General features: G+C 39.2%; 1 protein-coding gene and 1 pseudogene across 4 annotated transcripts in view; one reads left to right on the top strand and one right to left on the bottom strand.

The window, feature by feature from the left end:
- The window catches only part of UNC13B (unc-13 homolog B), a 237,681-nt gene that overhangs the window by 185,410 nt on the left and 36,834 nt on the right, over positions 1-15,437 (bottom strand). The gene's annotated exons all lie outside the window — the stretch shown is intronic.
- LOC114006843 (coiled-coil domain-containing protein 158 pseudogene) lies at positions 10,535-11,595 on the top strand (annotated as a pseudogene).

Genomic DNA, 15,437 nt, shown 5'->3' with positions numbered 1-15,437 from the left:
ACTAGATCTCCAAGAAGTTCTTAAGGGAGTGCTATGTCAGGAAAATTAAATGCAGACACACAGAAATAAGAGTTCAAAAACTAAGAAAATGGCCAACTTAATTGTAGGGACAAGTCTGGAGTTGAACATCATATCCCAGAATTCAATCCGGAAGATAGAACCACAATAGAAGATAGATTAAGTACATGAGACTGAACTGGTGAAATAGCATTCTGTGACTTGACTAAAATATTGCTGCTTTTCTTCTAGGCTTTGTTGTCCAGTTTTAAGGATTTTTGTCCTGTCTTGAGTTGTCAATAGGTTCATGTACCTACTGTTTGAACAGAATACAAACCTGTTTCTAGGCTTTAAATTTCAAGGAAATTTCCTTACCAGTTCAAAACTGCTTTTCTTGAAATTACCAGCTGAATGTGCTATTGAAAGTAGTTAGATTACTTATGAAATTGTGTGATCAACAAAATGTGGGGGGGGGGAAGGAATTGAAGACAACTGTCGACACCAGAGATAGTGTGAGAAGAGGGTGGGAAAGGGCAGAGGGTCAGACATGGGGTTAAATATATATATATATATGTGTGTGTGTGTGTGTGTGTGTGTATGAAACTAGAAATGGAAAAATTATTGATGATAACATGCATGATTCAGCCACTATGCAGTTTATTCTAAATGGGAAACCACATTTGGTATGATGTGACGATGCTTAGGAGATGAATGTAAATTAATTAATTAAAAAAAAAAAGTTTCAGGAGAAAAAAAAAAAACACGAAAACTGTTTTTATTGAAAATTTTTTTTAAATGCATATTTGATGACTACAGTAAGCTATATAGACCCAGCTAGGTGCTACTTTATAGTACGTTCATTCTACTCTCTGAGGTTTATGCCTAAAATCAGACTTGTGTTCATGTATATGTATATATTAGCTGCACTTGCTATTGGAAATATTTAGACTAATTAAGTTCATTAGCGAATCAATTCAAGGGGGGAAAAGGCATAGAAAGCAACCATGGATACCAGAGACAATGTGGGGGGTGCGGGGGCATGGGAGGGTGAGGGATAGGGAATCAAGGATGGAAAAAAAAAAGCAAAATATACAAGAAATTAAAAATGGAAAATTATTTGCTGATAACATGTATGTTGATGTGCTTGACTGAGCCAATATACAGTATATTCTGGATGAGAAATCTCATTTTGTATGCTGTAATGATACATAGTGAATGAATGTAAATAAATAAATTGTAATAAAATTTTTTAAATTTTAAAAAGAAGAAAATTTATTCAAATGTAAAATAAATCAAAAACAAGTAAATACTGCTTTTTTTAAACAGTGAAGCCCCCATGTCTTTCTCCCCACCAGCTCCCCCCACAACCCTTCAGGGTATGTGAGCTAGCCAGATAGAGAAAGAAAGATAAAATCACCCCCCAGAAGGCAAGTGAGCTATCCAAAGAGACACAGAAAGAGAGGGCAGAAGCACCCGGCACTTGAGTGTGGTTATACTACAATCCCTTCTCTGCCATTTCTCCATCCTGTTGGGATTTGAGGCAAGCAGGCATAAGTGCCTACAGTGTTTTTCAAGCCACCAGAGCCCAGAACTGAACCACAGTGTCACATGGTATCCAGCTGCCTTAAGAATTAGACTACAGGGCCAGCCCTATCCTCTCCCATGACCTCGTACTCTATTGCTTTATGGGCTGCATACTTAGTTGCTCTCCTTTCAGTCTCCTTTGCAACACCTCCTGCTCTTCTACTCAACACCTCAGACACACAAATTCCCTAGAGCTTGCTCTCATGCCCTCTTATTTTTATATTCTCTAGTCCATATCATCTATTGCCATGTTTAAAAATACCACATTAGGGCCAAATAGTGACACAGCAGTAAAATGCAATGCTTTGCAAGGCTGACCCACGTGGAAGGGTTCTGGGCTGGAGACCTCCTTGATTACACCAAGCATGCATATGCCCCTGATCCAGAACTGGCTGAGGATTGGGATGGATCACAATTTCAAAACCCCATTGGGAGTGCTGTCTTTCAATTTCTCTTGTTCATGGAAGAAATAAATAAAATTTTAAAAAGATACCATCTCAGGCCAGTCGGTGGTATAGTGGTTAAGGCAACTGGATCCCACATGGCCAACTATGTGGTTCAAGTACTGGATCCAGCGGCTTGAAAAATATGCCAGATACGTGTTGCACAGTGCCCAAAATCTTAAAAGGAGAAGGGACTGCCGCATGGCCATCCCCCGACAGGGGGTGCTTTCTCACTTTCCTTCTGTCTTTCTGTGTTTCTCTCTGGGGAACACACACATCTCATTTCTCACTTTCCTTCTTTCTGTGTTTCTTTCTGGGGAACACACACATCTCAGAGCAAAACTAAAAAAGATGCCATCTCTAAGGTTACAATTTCCAAAGGTCTATCTCCAGCCCAGTTTTCTGAAATCTAAACTTGAGGTTTCTGAAACATATTTCTAAAGCTACACTCTTGATTGATTCTCTCACGAAAACTGTTCTTCACCCAATCTTCAGTACCTCAAAAAACTGCAGTGTTATCCAGCTGCATAAGCCACAAACCTGTGAATCAAGTCTCAAGGACCTGTCTTCTGTTACCTCCTATTACTAATCAATAGTCCTGTCAATCCTTCTAATAAATAGTGTTCAAATCAACCCACTACTCTCCATCTCCACTTCCATTAACCTAATAGTATAAACCATTTTCATATATCACTGGTCTACTGCAACAGACTACTTACTAGTCTCCCATGTACACGCTTGCTCTCTCCAGCGTTATTTTTCATGTAAATTAAATCATATCATTCCCTACTTAAATCCTTCTATAGCTCTCCAATGGGAACAGAATAAGATCTACACTCACCATAGTTAAGATTCTGTCTGATAGGGCCCCTTTTAACTTTTCAAATTCTCTTCTCTCTGTTCTAGCCTCTCACAGACCCTTTTTAGTTCCTAGAGCACAATAATCCTTTTCCACTTATAGGGCCATCCAATAGAGTCATTTCCTCCACTCAAAAGGTTCTTCCCCTACCCTACTCCAAACAGTTTGATTAGCTCCTTCTCACCCTTAGGGCTTTAACTTAAATGTGCTCACTTCAGGGAGGATTTTCTTTTTTTCTAGATATAACCATTACACCATCTGCTGGCCCCACCTGTAGCAAATTTAAAAATAATAATGATAAATAGATAAAAAGAATTCACAGTGGGGCCAGCAGGTGGCATGGTGGCTAAGGGTGCTGGATTCCCACACGGCTGACCATGGTTCTAGTCCTGGACCTGGCGGCTTGCTTTCTCACTTTCTCTCTCTCTCTGTCCCTCTCTGGTAAAATTAAAATAAATTAAATAAATAAATAAATAAAAATAAAAATTTTTTTTTTTTTTAAAAAAGAATTCACAGTAAGAAACCCAGCAGGTTGTGTAATGGGTAAGACACTGGACTCTCATATGGCCAACCATGGTTAGAGTCCTGGACCCAGCAGTTTGAGAATCATTCCAGGCACATGTACATGTGTGCCCAAAAATCCTGAGAGGAGAACAGAGGACAGAGGATTGTGGTGTGGCCATCCCCCTAGAGGAGGATTTCTCACTTTCTCTCTCTGTGTGTCTCTCCGACAAGCGCACACACCCTATAAGCGAAAATCTCTCAAAAAAAAAAAAAAATCACAGTAAAGAGGAATTCTAAACACAAAGTTAATAATCACAGCTTTGTTTGTAATAGCAAGAAATCGGAAATATCCTAACTTACACCCACAATAAGGAAATATTTTAGTAAATCATAGTATCTTCAACAAAATACTATATAAACACTTAAAACAATGACATAGTTCTATATCTATTGATAGGAAAAAAAATGTCCAAAATTATGATAAGGCTGTCATAAACTTTTTCACATGATACATAATTGGTATGTATCTACTGAACGCTTACATGGGCAAGATACCATTCAAAGTGCTTTACATGGATTTTGTCATTTATTTCTTTTTTAAATTTTATTTAACTTTATTTATTTATTTTTAATTAGACTAGACAGGAACAGAGTGAGAGACAGACAGACAGACAGACAGAGAGAGAAAGTGAGAAAGCAAGCCGCCAAGTCCGGGACTTGAACCGCAGTTGGTCATGTGGGAATCCAGTGTCCTTAACCACCATGCCACTTGCTGGCCCCCAGTCATTGTTTTTTAACTTCACTTTCTTTCTTTCTTCCTTTCTTTCTTTCTCTCTTTCTCCCTTTCTCTCTCTCTCTTTCTTTCTTTTAATTGGCCAGATAGGGAAAGTGAGAGAGAGAAAGTGAGAAAGTTGCCAGGTCTGACTCGAACCATGGCCAGCCATGTGGAAGTCCAGCACCCTTAACCACCATGTCATCTGCCAGCCCCCATTTATTTCTTATAATACCCTTATTACCTCCATTGGACGGGTAGATATCCACTAGATATCCATGGATATATATTTTTGAGAGATTTTTGCTATAGGGCATGTGTGCTTGCCAGAGAGAGACAGAGAAAGCAAGAAATCACCCCCAGATGGGATGGCCATGCTACAATCCCTTTTCCTCCATTCTCCTCTTGGGATCTTGGGCACGCACACACACATGCCGGGCATGAGTTTAAGCCACCAGGTACAGGACTTGAACCACAGTCGACTACATGGGAGTCCAGTGACATAGCCATTACGCCAACTGCTGGTCCCACCCATGGATATATGAATTCCATTTTACAGATGAGAACATGAGCTACAGATTAAGCAACTTTCCCAAGATCACATATCTAAGTTACTAGACAATAAAACATAGCTTCTAAATCACTAAGACACAGTGATGCCAAGAGTCATTAACAAAATTATTTTATTTTTTTTATTGCCAGAGGCCACATGTGCTCACCAGAGAAACAGAGGGAGAAAGAACCGGAAAAGGAAAAAGCACTCTCAGTGGGGTGTAGTCATGCTAGAATCCCTTTTCCTCCATTTCTCTACCCTGTCAAAATTTTGGGCAACCACACATATGCACCCAGTGTGTTTTTCCAGCCGCCAGGGCCAAGATTTGAACCATGATGCAGTTGACCATGTGGGATCTGGCTCCCTTAACCACCAGGTCACAGGGCCTGTTCAACTAAAATTATTTTTTTAAAGAATTATTTTAACTTTTTTCATACATATATACATACATACATTCATACAACATACCAGAGAGGGACAAAGTGAGAGAGAGAGAGGGAGAGTAGAGAAAGAGAGAAAATGAGAAGCAAGCTGCCAGGTCCAAGACTCCAACCGCAGTCGGCCACATGGGAGTCCAGTGCCCCTCACCACCACACCACCTGCCAGCCCCCTAAAATTTTTTTTTTTTAAATAGAATCCAACAACTTGCTGCCTCTAAGAGGACTGCTTAAAGTCATGAAACACGAAGACCAAAAACAGATAATTATAAGATTAGTTACATCTGTGAAATACAAAAATAAATAAATAAGGATCCCTTAAGGCACTAGAGAAAATTTTTTGAACAAAAGAGATAAATAAGGCCATTATTATCATAGAAAGAAGTGTCCATTAAAAAAATATTAGAATTCTTTGCTTTTGGGCCTGGTGGTTAAGGCAGCTAGATCCCACATGGCCATCCCAGGAGTTTGAGTCCATACCTTGAGAAATACACTGGGCACATATGCATGCATGCTCAAAATCCCAATCGGATGGGAAACTAGAGGCAAAGAGATTGTGGTGTGACCATTCTCCACTACAGTGGTGCTTTTTCCTCTTCATCTCTCTGTCTCTCTTTGTGAGCACTCAAACCCTCTGGCAAAATTTTAAAAATCAAAAATTTTTTGCTCTGACCTATTAATTCTATTTCTAAAAAATGTATTGTGCGTTCTTTCTATTACAAAGCAAGTACACAGTGTACTGTATAAACTTTAGAAAACAACAAAAAAGTTAAAATTTTTTGCATAATTCTGCTGTCACTTAATCATTCTAGCATTACTATGTTTGGAGAGCTAGTCATAGTGGCATATGCAGCTAAGAAGCTGTGCTCCACAGGCTCAAACCACATGGGAGGCCCAGGTTCAAATCCCAGTACAATCTAAAGACCAGGAGTAGGGGCATGTCCTTGTAATCCCAGTGGCTCAGGGAGGCTGAGGCATGAGGAACTCAAGTCTGACCTAGGCAACATGGCAAGATACAAAAAAAGAGCCCAAGTATCTTAAAAAATAAAAAAAAAAAGGAGTGAGGCAGGTGATAGCACAGGGTAACACAACTGGATCCACATGGGAAAGGTCCTAGGTTTAAACCCGAGTAGCTGCCTGAGCATTCTAAGTATACCAGCTATGTACAGGCAGGCCTGTGACATAAGCCAGTTAAGACTGGGAGTGGATTCAGCTCAAAGCCCCTTTTGGAGGTGCCTCTCTCTCCCTACCCCTACCTTCTTCTCTGATCTCTCTCTCTCGAGGAAGAAATAAATAAATATACTTAGGGAAAAAAATTACCACTTTTGTATCTTCAGACTTTTTAAAAATACATAGACATAATTTTCACTTTACTTTGCTAGTTTGGAACTTACTATACTAACTATATTATGATCTGGTTTCTCCATTAGAACTATTTCATGAACCTCCTTCTGTTATTTCTTTTTTTTTCTTCTGTTATTTCTGATGTTTTTTAAGAATTATTTAATTTTATTTATCCATTCATTTATTTTAATTTGATCAGCGATAGATACAGAGGGAGAAAGTGAGAAAGCAAGTCACCAGGTCTGGTACTTGAACCACAGTTGGCCATGTGGGAGTGTCCAGTGCCTTAACCACCATGCCACCCACTGGTCGCTATTTCTGATTTCTTTATTTTATCCTTTGTGTATATGTACATATGATGTTTCAGACAGTCTCACTAAGTTACAATCCTTCTGCCTCAGCCTCCTAAGTAGTTGGAACTACAGACACAATCCTCCACCTCTGGGGTAGCTTGAGAATCAAACCTAGGCCTTCTATGTTGCCTCACCCACCAGGAAGCAGTGCCAGCCAGAGTGCACTACTGCAGCTGAGCCTAGCATGACTTTTAATAGCTGTATAATATTTACTATGTACTACTGCAGGATTATCACCTTGCTTTCAATGATCAGATATTACAAGGGGTTGAAGCATGTCTTCTGAAATCTGTATGTTGAAGTCCTTACTTCTAGTATCTCAGAATGTGACTTTATTTGGACACAGAGTCATTGTAGATATAATCAGTTAAGATGAGGTCATTAGATGGGCCCTAGATGACTGGTGTCCTTATAAAAAAAATGAATCTGTATGTTGAAGTCCTTACTTCTAGTATCTCAGAATGTGACTTTATTTGGACACAGAGTCATTGTAGATATAATCAGTTAAGATGAGGTCATTAGATGGGCCCTAATCCAAGATGACTGGTGTCCTTATAAAAAAATGAAATTTGGACACAGATACAGCACACAAAGAGAACACTATGTGAAGATGAAGGCAGAGATCAGGGCAATAGAATGCCAAACATGGCCAGCAGAGCAGCAGCAGCTAGGGAAGAAGCATGGAACAGAGGCTCTCTCAAAACCATCCGAAGGAACCAACCCTGCAGACTCTGATCTTGGACTTTGAGCCTCCTGATCTGAGACAATAAATTCCTGTTGTTTAAGCCATCCAGTTAGCAGTTCTTTGTTACAACTGCCCTAGCAAACAAACATAATTACAATATAAAAACTTTTGACAACAATCTTTACAGATGATCAAGTATGTATAAAAAATTCACCTTAGGATAAATTTCTGAAAGAATTAGAGTCAAATAGCAGTTTCATAGCTCTTAAACACACAATATCCCACCATGACTGGTGCTTTCTCAACAGGTTTTCATATATTCTTTAACTTTTCCCCAGGATATTCAGAAGTGATTAAGGCAATATTAGTCTCCTTTTATACACAGGAAAGTAAGGCTTGGGAAATTCAGTATCATGCTAGTAATTAAACTAAGTATTCTTTTTTTCTTTCTTTCTTTCTTTTTTTTTTTTTGTTTTGTTTTTGTTTTTGTCTTTTAAGGGAACTTTATGCTATAGGGCGCGTGCACTTACCAGGAAGACAGAGAGACAGAAAGTGAAAAATCACACACACACACACCCCCCCCGAGGGGTGCCAAGGAGGGATGACCATGCCACAGTCCCTTCTCCTCTATTCTCTTCTTGGGATCTTGGGCACACATGCACACACTCCCAGCATGAGTTTTAAGCCACCAGGTCCAGCACTTGAACTGCAGTCAACTATGTGGGAGTCCAGCAACATAACCATTACGCCATCTGCTATTCCCTAAACTGAGTATTCTTTTTAGTAGACCAGGCCTGTACTTCCAATATTGCATCCAGTAGTCATATGTGGCTATTTAGATTTAATGTTAAGATTTATTTTTATTTTATTTTATTTCATTTTATTTATTATAATTCTTCAATTTGACCAGGAAAAGGCAGAGAAGTAGTCATATGTGGCTATTTAGATTTAATGTTAAGATTTATTTTTATTTTATTTTATTTCATTTTATTTATTATTATAATTCTTCAATTTGACCAGGAAGAGGCAGAGAGAGAGAGAAAGTAGGCCACCAAGTCTGGGACCTGAACCACAGTTGACCGTGTGGAAGTCCAGTGCCTTATCCACTGTGCCATCTGCTAGCCCCACCCCCCCAAAAAAAATTACACTTAATTTAATCAAAAGTAAAGATTTTGTTCTGGTCCAAGCATTACTCTACACCACTGGAAGCCATGTGAAAGACCAGAGGTTTTTATCCTGGGTCAACCTGAGTGTGCCAGGTATGGCACATAGGCCCATAATCCTGGCTAGCTAGAAGGCTGGATGGGTAATGGGTTCTACCATCTATCTATCTCATACATAAAAGAAATAATAAGCTTAAGGTGAAAAAATGATACTCTGGGCTGCTGGAAGTCATGATGCATTTCTGCATAGAAAACTATGTTGTGACTTTTCCAACAACCCAATAGTTCTTAGGTCATACTTGCCATGTTTCAAAAGCTTACTAGGTTTATGTGGCTAGTGACCACCATATTGGTCAGTACCAATATAAAATAGGTCATCATTGAAGGAAATTCTTTCTATCCAACAGTGCTGGGACTGGAATATACCAAGGAACTAGACTACAGGCTTACAATGCATGGTAGAATAGATCTTTGAATAAGTAAATAACTGATTTACCAGGATTTTCAAGCAATTGCTTCTGATGATTCAGCAGAGGACAACTGTAAGACAGTAAGCAGGAGCCAAGCTAAGATACTGATGTGCAACTGTAACAAGAGTCCAGATGTACAACTGTAACAAGTACATCTGAGAAAACACAGAGGTCTCTTGAGGATAATCACAAATACAGATATTCATTCTAGAAGATCAATGGGAAAATGACACACATAGTAAGGAGGTAGATTCATGCTTATAAAGTAAAATGTCTAGAGGCCAGCCTGTGGCATGGTGGTTAAGGCAGCTGGATCCCACATGGCTAACTGTACAGTTTGAATCCCAGACCCAGTGGTTTGCAAACATGCCAGGCACATGTGCATGCCCAAAATCCTGAAAGGAAGAAGTTATTGTGGCATGACCATTCTCCATTGGGGGTGGAGTGGGTGAAAACCCTCCCCTCCCTCTCATCACCCCATGCAGTGATCACAGGTGCCCTCTGGCAAAAACTTAAAAAAAAAAAAGAGAAAGAAAGAAAGAAAAATGACCAGGTAGACACTTCAGTTCCAAATTATGGAAATGAACACTTAAAAACTTAAATTTATTTTACCCTTATCTATATTGAATTGAATTATCATCTTTCTGGAAAGTTTGGATTATCATCTAACTAGGTTAAGCCCTAGATCTTAGAAAACATTATTCTCCACGGGGAACCAGCAGTTAGCGTAATGGCTATGTCGCTGGACTCCCACATAGTCGACCGCAGTTCACGTCCTGGACCCGGTGGCTTAAAACTCACGCCAGGTACGTGTGCGTGAGTGCCCAAGATCCCAAGAGAATGGAGGAGAAGGGATTGCGGAGTGACCATCCCCCCTGGGGGGTGATTTCTCGCTTTCTGTCTCTATGTCTCTGTCTGGCGAGCGCATACGCTCTATAGCAAAAAAAAAGAAAACATTATTCTCGAGCCAGGTGGTTAAGGCTGGACACACCCACATGAACCACCACCATTCGAGTCCCGGACCTAGTGGCTTGCTTTCTCCCTTTCTCTGTCAAATTTTTTAAAACTCTCATCTTAAAAAAAAAAAAAAAGTCCCGCCTCCCAACGGTTGGGGTCTGTGGGAGTCCACAGGCTGGGATAGGTGTAGGGGGTAGCATCCCACCCTGCACCGCAGGTCAATGGAGGTGAAGCCACTGAGGCTGCCCACGTCCCGCCGCGATGCCGCCAGTCTCTTAGGATGAGGTTTGGTCACAGTTGTTAATAGAAAAAGTGAAAAATAAGAATATCCAGGAAATTAAGACAAGAACTAAAAGAATCAAACAGGGACACAGTCATATTTCAAGATCACTAATAAAAGGTAGCAATATTTAATATGGGATCAAAAGCTTGTGAATCAAATAATGAAGATCTTTTATCAAGTAGTGGTATCACATCCAATGGAGGTTCTTCAAACCCATTTTTTGTGTCATCTATCATCTATTCCTGGTATAATAACTGAAAACACATCTTTTTTTTTTTTTGGAGAGGTTTTTGCTATAGGGCGTGTGTGCTCGCCAGACAGACAGAGAGAGATTTAGAAAGATAGAAAGCGAGAAATCACCCCCCAGGGGGGATGGCCACGCCGCAATCCCTTCTCCTCTATTCTCCTCTCACGATCTTGGGCACGCACGTACACGCGCTCAGCCTGAGTTTTAAGCCACCAGGTCCAGGACTCAAACTGTGGTCGACTATGTGGGAGTCCAGTGACATAACCATTACACTAACTGCTGGTCCCCTGAAAACACATCTTTACCTGGGACTTTGACACAAATTCCTTTATTCGCTAAATATGAAGTGGAACTTAATCCTCATAGGAAAATCATCCCTTACCCTGGAAAGGAACATATCAAATGCATTTTGGAATAATATTCACATCAAGTCAAAGATTTGCAGAGAAAACTAAATGAAAGCAATGAGTTGCAGGAGAAACAGAAGTTTTCTTTGTTTATTTTGTTTTTACTTAAGGCAGTCAGTCCTTGATTTGCAAACAAATCTTCAAGAGATACAAATGGAGAGGGATGCTATGGCTGACATCAGACATAGGGAGAGTCAATCCCAAGAGGATTTAAGAAATCAGCTTCGAAATACAGTCCATGACCTTGAAGCTGCCAAGTGCTAAAGAGAACATGCTGAAAGACAGCAATACACAGATAGAGCAGCTAAGAAAAATGATGCTTAGTCACAAGGGAGTGCTTCGAGAAATCCGCTCAAACCTAGTTGAATTCGAAGAAGCCTCAGGCAAGAAAATATATGAGCAGACAACACGTCTACTGTGCACTTCCGCAGCTCGGCCTCCACTATTAATAAAATCCTAAGAGAATTAGACACAGTGATTTATTATCTTAAAGGGAGGATATTATCAGGAAATGGTAGAGGATCATTTATTTTTTAAAGAAAATTTATTATTCTCTAAACCCCAGAATAATGTGCTATTCTTTGTCTATTTCGTGCCATGAATTGTGCATTTAACTTTTTTTAAAGAAAGTATGTTATTAAATATTTAAAATATAAAGAAAAAACTATAACTACATCATGTATCTAAGATCTGGTGATTCTGGCTCTTAACATTTTGATACATTTGCTTTGGATCATTTTCTGAAGATTGATTAATACATCAAAGATACAACTGAAATCCCTATTTAACTTCATTCTTTCCCTTCCACCCTCAAATTATCCATTATCCTGAAATTAATACATATTATTCTAATCCAAGCTTTTTTTTTCTTTTAGTTTTTGTTATAGGGCACATGTGTTTATAAGAGAGAGATGGGGGTGTAAGAAATTACCCCCTGGGGGATGGTCACAATGCGATCCCTTCTTCTCCAGTCTCCTCTTGGGATTTTTTTTTTTTGGAGAGGTTTTTGCTATAGGGCGCATGCACTCGCCAGAAAGAGAGAGACAGAGAGACAGAAAGCGAGAAATCACCCCCCTGGAGGATGGCCATGCCACAATCCCTTCTCCTCCTTTCTCCTCTCAGGATCTTGGGCACGCATGCACACACGCCCAGCGCGAGTTTAAGCCGCCGGGTCCAGGACGCAAACTGCGGTCGACTACATGGGAGTCCAGCGACATAGCCATTACGCTAACTGCTGGTCCCTCCTCTTGAGATTTTGAGCACACATGCACATGTATCTGATATGATTTTCAAGCTTCTGGTTCTGGGACTTAAACCATGCAGTCAGCCATGTGGAATCTAGCACCTTAACCTCCTCATCACCTGCCAGCCCCTCCAAGTTTTTATATTTACTACTTATATTTGTACCATGAACTATATACAATACTACATGTATTTTTGCATGTTTGTATGTGTTAAATATATCATACTATATCTGTGTACAGTTTGCTTTTGTATCCATTCTTATTTGAAATTTATTAGTATTGCTAAAGGTAACTCTAGTTTAGTGATCACAACTTAGTTTAACATTCCATTTGATGAACATACAGTTTATATTGATCTAAACTTCTACCATGGAACTTTTCGGTTGTTTCCAATGTTTTGCCATTACAAACAATACGGTGGGACCAGCATCTGGCATAAGGTGACTGGAACCCACATAGCCAATTCTATGGTTTGAATCCTGAACCTGACAGCTTAAAAATCATGCCAGGCATGTGTGTGTACATGCCTAAAATCCCAAGAGAATGGAAAAAAAGGGAGTTGAGACATGACCATGCCTCATAGGGGGGGGTAATTTCGCAATTTCCCTGTCTCTTTTTCTTTCTTGTCTCTCCAGTGAGTACATGCACCCTCTATAGCAAAAAAAAAAAAAAAAAAAAACTGTTGTAATGAAGCATCCTTCTGTATATCTCTTTGGGGAAAAGCACAAGAATTGAAATTGCTAGGCTATAGGGCATATACATCTTCAATTTTACTATATAGTGCCAAATTGCACTCCAGGAGATCATACAAACTTACACTGTCACCTTACTATGTATGAATTCCCAAAACAAAGTTTATCCAAAAATCTTCTATGTATCAAATCATTTTCTAGTAAAAAATAATTTACTATATAGTGCCAAATTGCACTCCAGGAGATCATACAAACTTACACTGTCACCTTACTATGTATGAATTCCCAAAACAAAGTTTATCCAAAAATCTTCTAATCATTTTCTAGTAAGAAATAATTTTCTGTACCCAATAATAATTATTTTGTTTTTTGCTTTTGGTTTTTTGCTATAGGGCATGTGTGCTTGCCAGAGAGAGAGACAGAGAGAACGAGGAAAAGTGAGAAATCTTCAATTTTCAAGCATTTTTTTTAAAACCAGTCAACAGTAAGAAATACATCAGACCCTGCAAAGTTCCTACCTGCTTCTATAAGTACAGTGGCACATCCTTTTATTTTTCTTTTTAAATTTGACATAGGTTATATGCGCTTGCCAGACAGATACAGACAGTGAGAGAGAGAGAGAAAGAAAGAGAGAGAGAGAAATGAGATGACACCTCTTGTGGGGGACAGTCATGACACATTCCCTTCTCCTCCAATTCTCCCTCCTTCTGAAAGGATTTTGGGCACACATGCACACATCTGGCATTTCGAAAACCACCAGGGACTTGAACTGCACAGCCACCCATGTGGGATCCAGTCGCCTTAACCACAACAACGGCTGGCCCAGACATCTCTTTAACAATGGGGATACACTCTGAAAAATGCGTCATTATGTGTGTTGTGATGAGAAAAAAAAATTTATGATAATAAAAAAAAAAAGCGTCATTCAGTGATTTCATCATGCGATCATCATAGGGTGCACTTATACATACATAGATGGTATAACCTACTATAATCTTATGGAACCACCAACACATATGTGGTCAATTGTTGACTGAATGTGAAGCACTGTATGACTGTATGTATGAATACTATGAAAAGAAAGTTCAACAAAACAATGCCACCTAATTGATTTTGGAACTCATGTATAATTTGAAAAACGTTGCTGTAGAGTGTACAATTTCCACTTTACAGATTAACTAAAACACAGAAAGGTTAAGAACTGACCCAAACAGCATGGTATGAAGTTCAAAAGCAGATTCAAAAGCCTACACTTTGGGCATGCCAGTGATATGATGGTTAAGGCAGCTGGATCCCATGTGGTTGACTACCCAGTTCAAGTCCCAACCAGATGGACTGAGAACATTCCAGACATGTGCATGTTGATGCCCAAATCCCAAAAGGAGGGAGAAGTGGAAGAGAAGCAACTGTGGTATGGCCATCCACCATGGGGGGCACCTTCTCATTTTCCTTCTCTATCTTTTTCTCTCTGGTGAGCACACTTCCATTCTGGCAAATTGAAAAAATAAACATCAAACAAAAAATGTTTTTTAAAGTGCACAGCTTTCTCTCTACAGAATTACCAAAATTGCACCAACTAAAACAGCTAATGCTTCAACTTATGCTCATATAAACCAAGTCAAAGAAAATAAAGTCTATAAAAATATGGTAGTATGGGGGCCACCAGGTGATGTGGTGGTTAAGGCAGCTGGAATCCCACATGGCTGACTTGGCAGCTTGCCTTTTTTTTTTTAATAATTATTTATTTAATTTTATTTATTCATTCATTTATTTTTTAATTTGACCAGAGAGAGACAGAGGGTGAGAGTGAGAGAGAGAAGAAGTGAGAAAGCAAGTCACCAGATTCAGGACTCGAACTCTGGTCAGTCATGTGGGAATGTCCAGTGCCTTAACCACCACGCCACCTGCTGGTCCCCGGCAGCTTGCTTTTTCACTTTCTTCTCTCTGTCTGTCTGTCTCTGGTCAACTTAAAATAAAATAATGAGAATGAATAAAATTACATTAAAAAAATATGGTAGTATGAACAGAATAATAAAACTAAACTTGGAAAGCAGCAATATATTTATGATTTCATTTATTCACATACATTTCTGAAGTTTTAAATAGCACCATTAGCTTTCCACTTTACTTCATAGTGGTCTCTCATAACTTAAAGAAACTATATAGAATATACATAAATGTGCTGCCCTGTACTTAAAATTCATTTAATTTCTCCAACAAAATTTACCACATATAAGGTCCTTCTCAAACCAAAAGACAAACAAGTACTTACGTCAAACCTCAACTAACAAAGACAATAACTAATTCTAAAGTAAATACACTCCAGGTTTTATGTGAGCAAGTGCAAGTGCTTGGATATATTTTTTTTTCTTTTTTTCTTTTTTTTTTTTTTTTTTAGTAAGGTTTTGCAATGGGGCATGTACACTTGCTGGAGAGACAGTAA

This window comes from Tupaia chinensis, unplaced genomic scaffold, assembly GCF_000334495.1.
Source record: "Tupaia chinensis unplaced genomic scaffold, TupChi_1.0 Scaffold000093_1, whole genome shotgun sequence".
Taxonomy (NCBI): Eukaryota; Metazoa; Chordata; class Mammalia; order Scandentia; family Tupaiidae; genus Tupaia; species Tupaia belangeri.
Note: the sequence above shows the minus strand (reverse complement) of the source record. Positions and strands in the feature narration are given on the sequence as shown.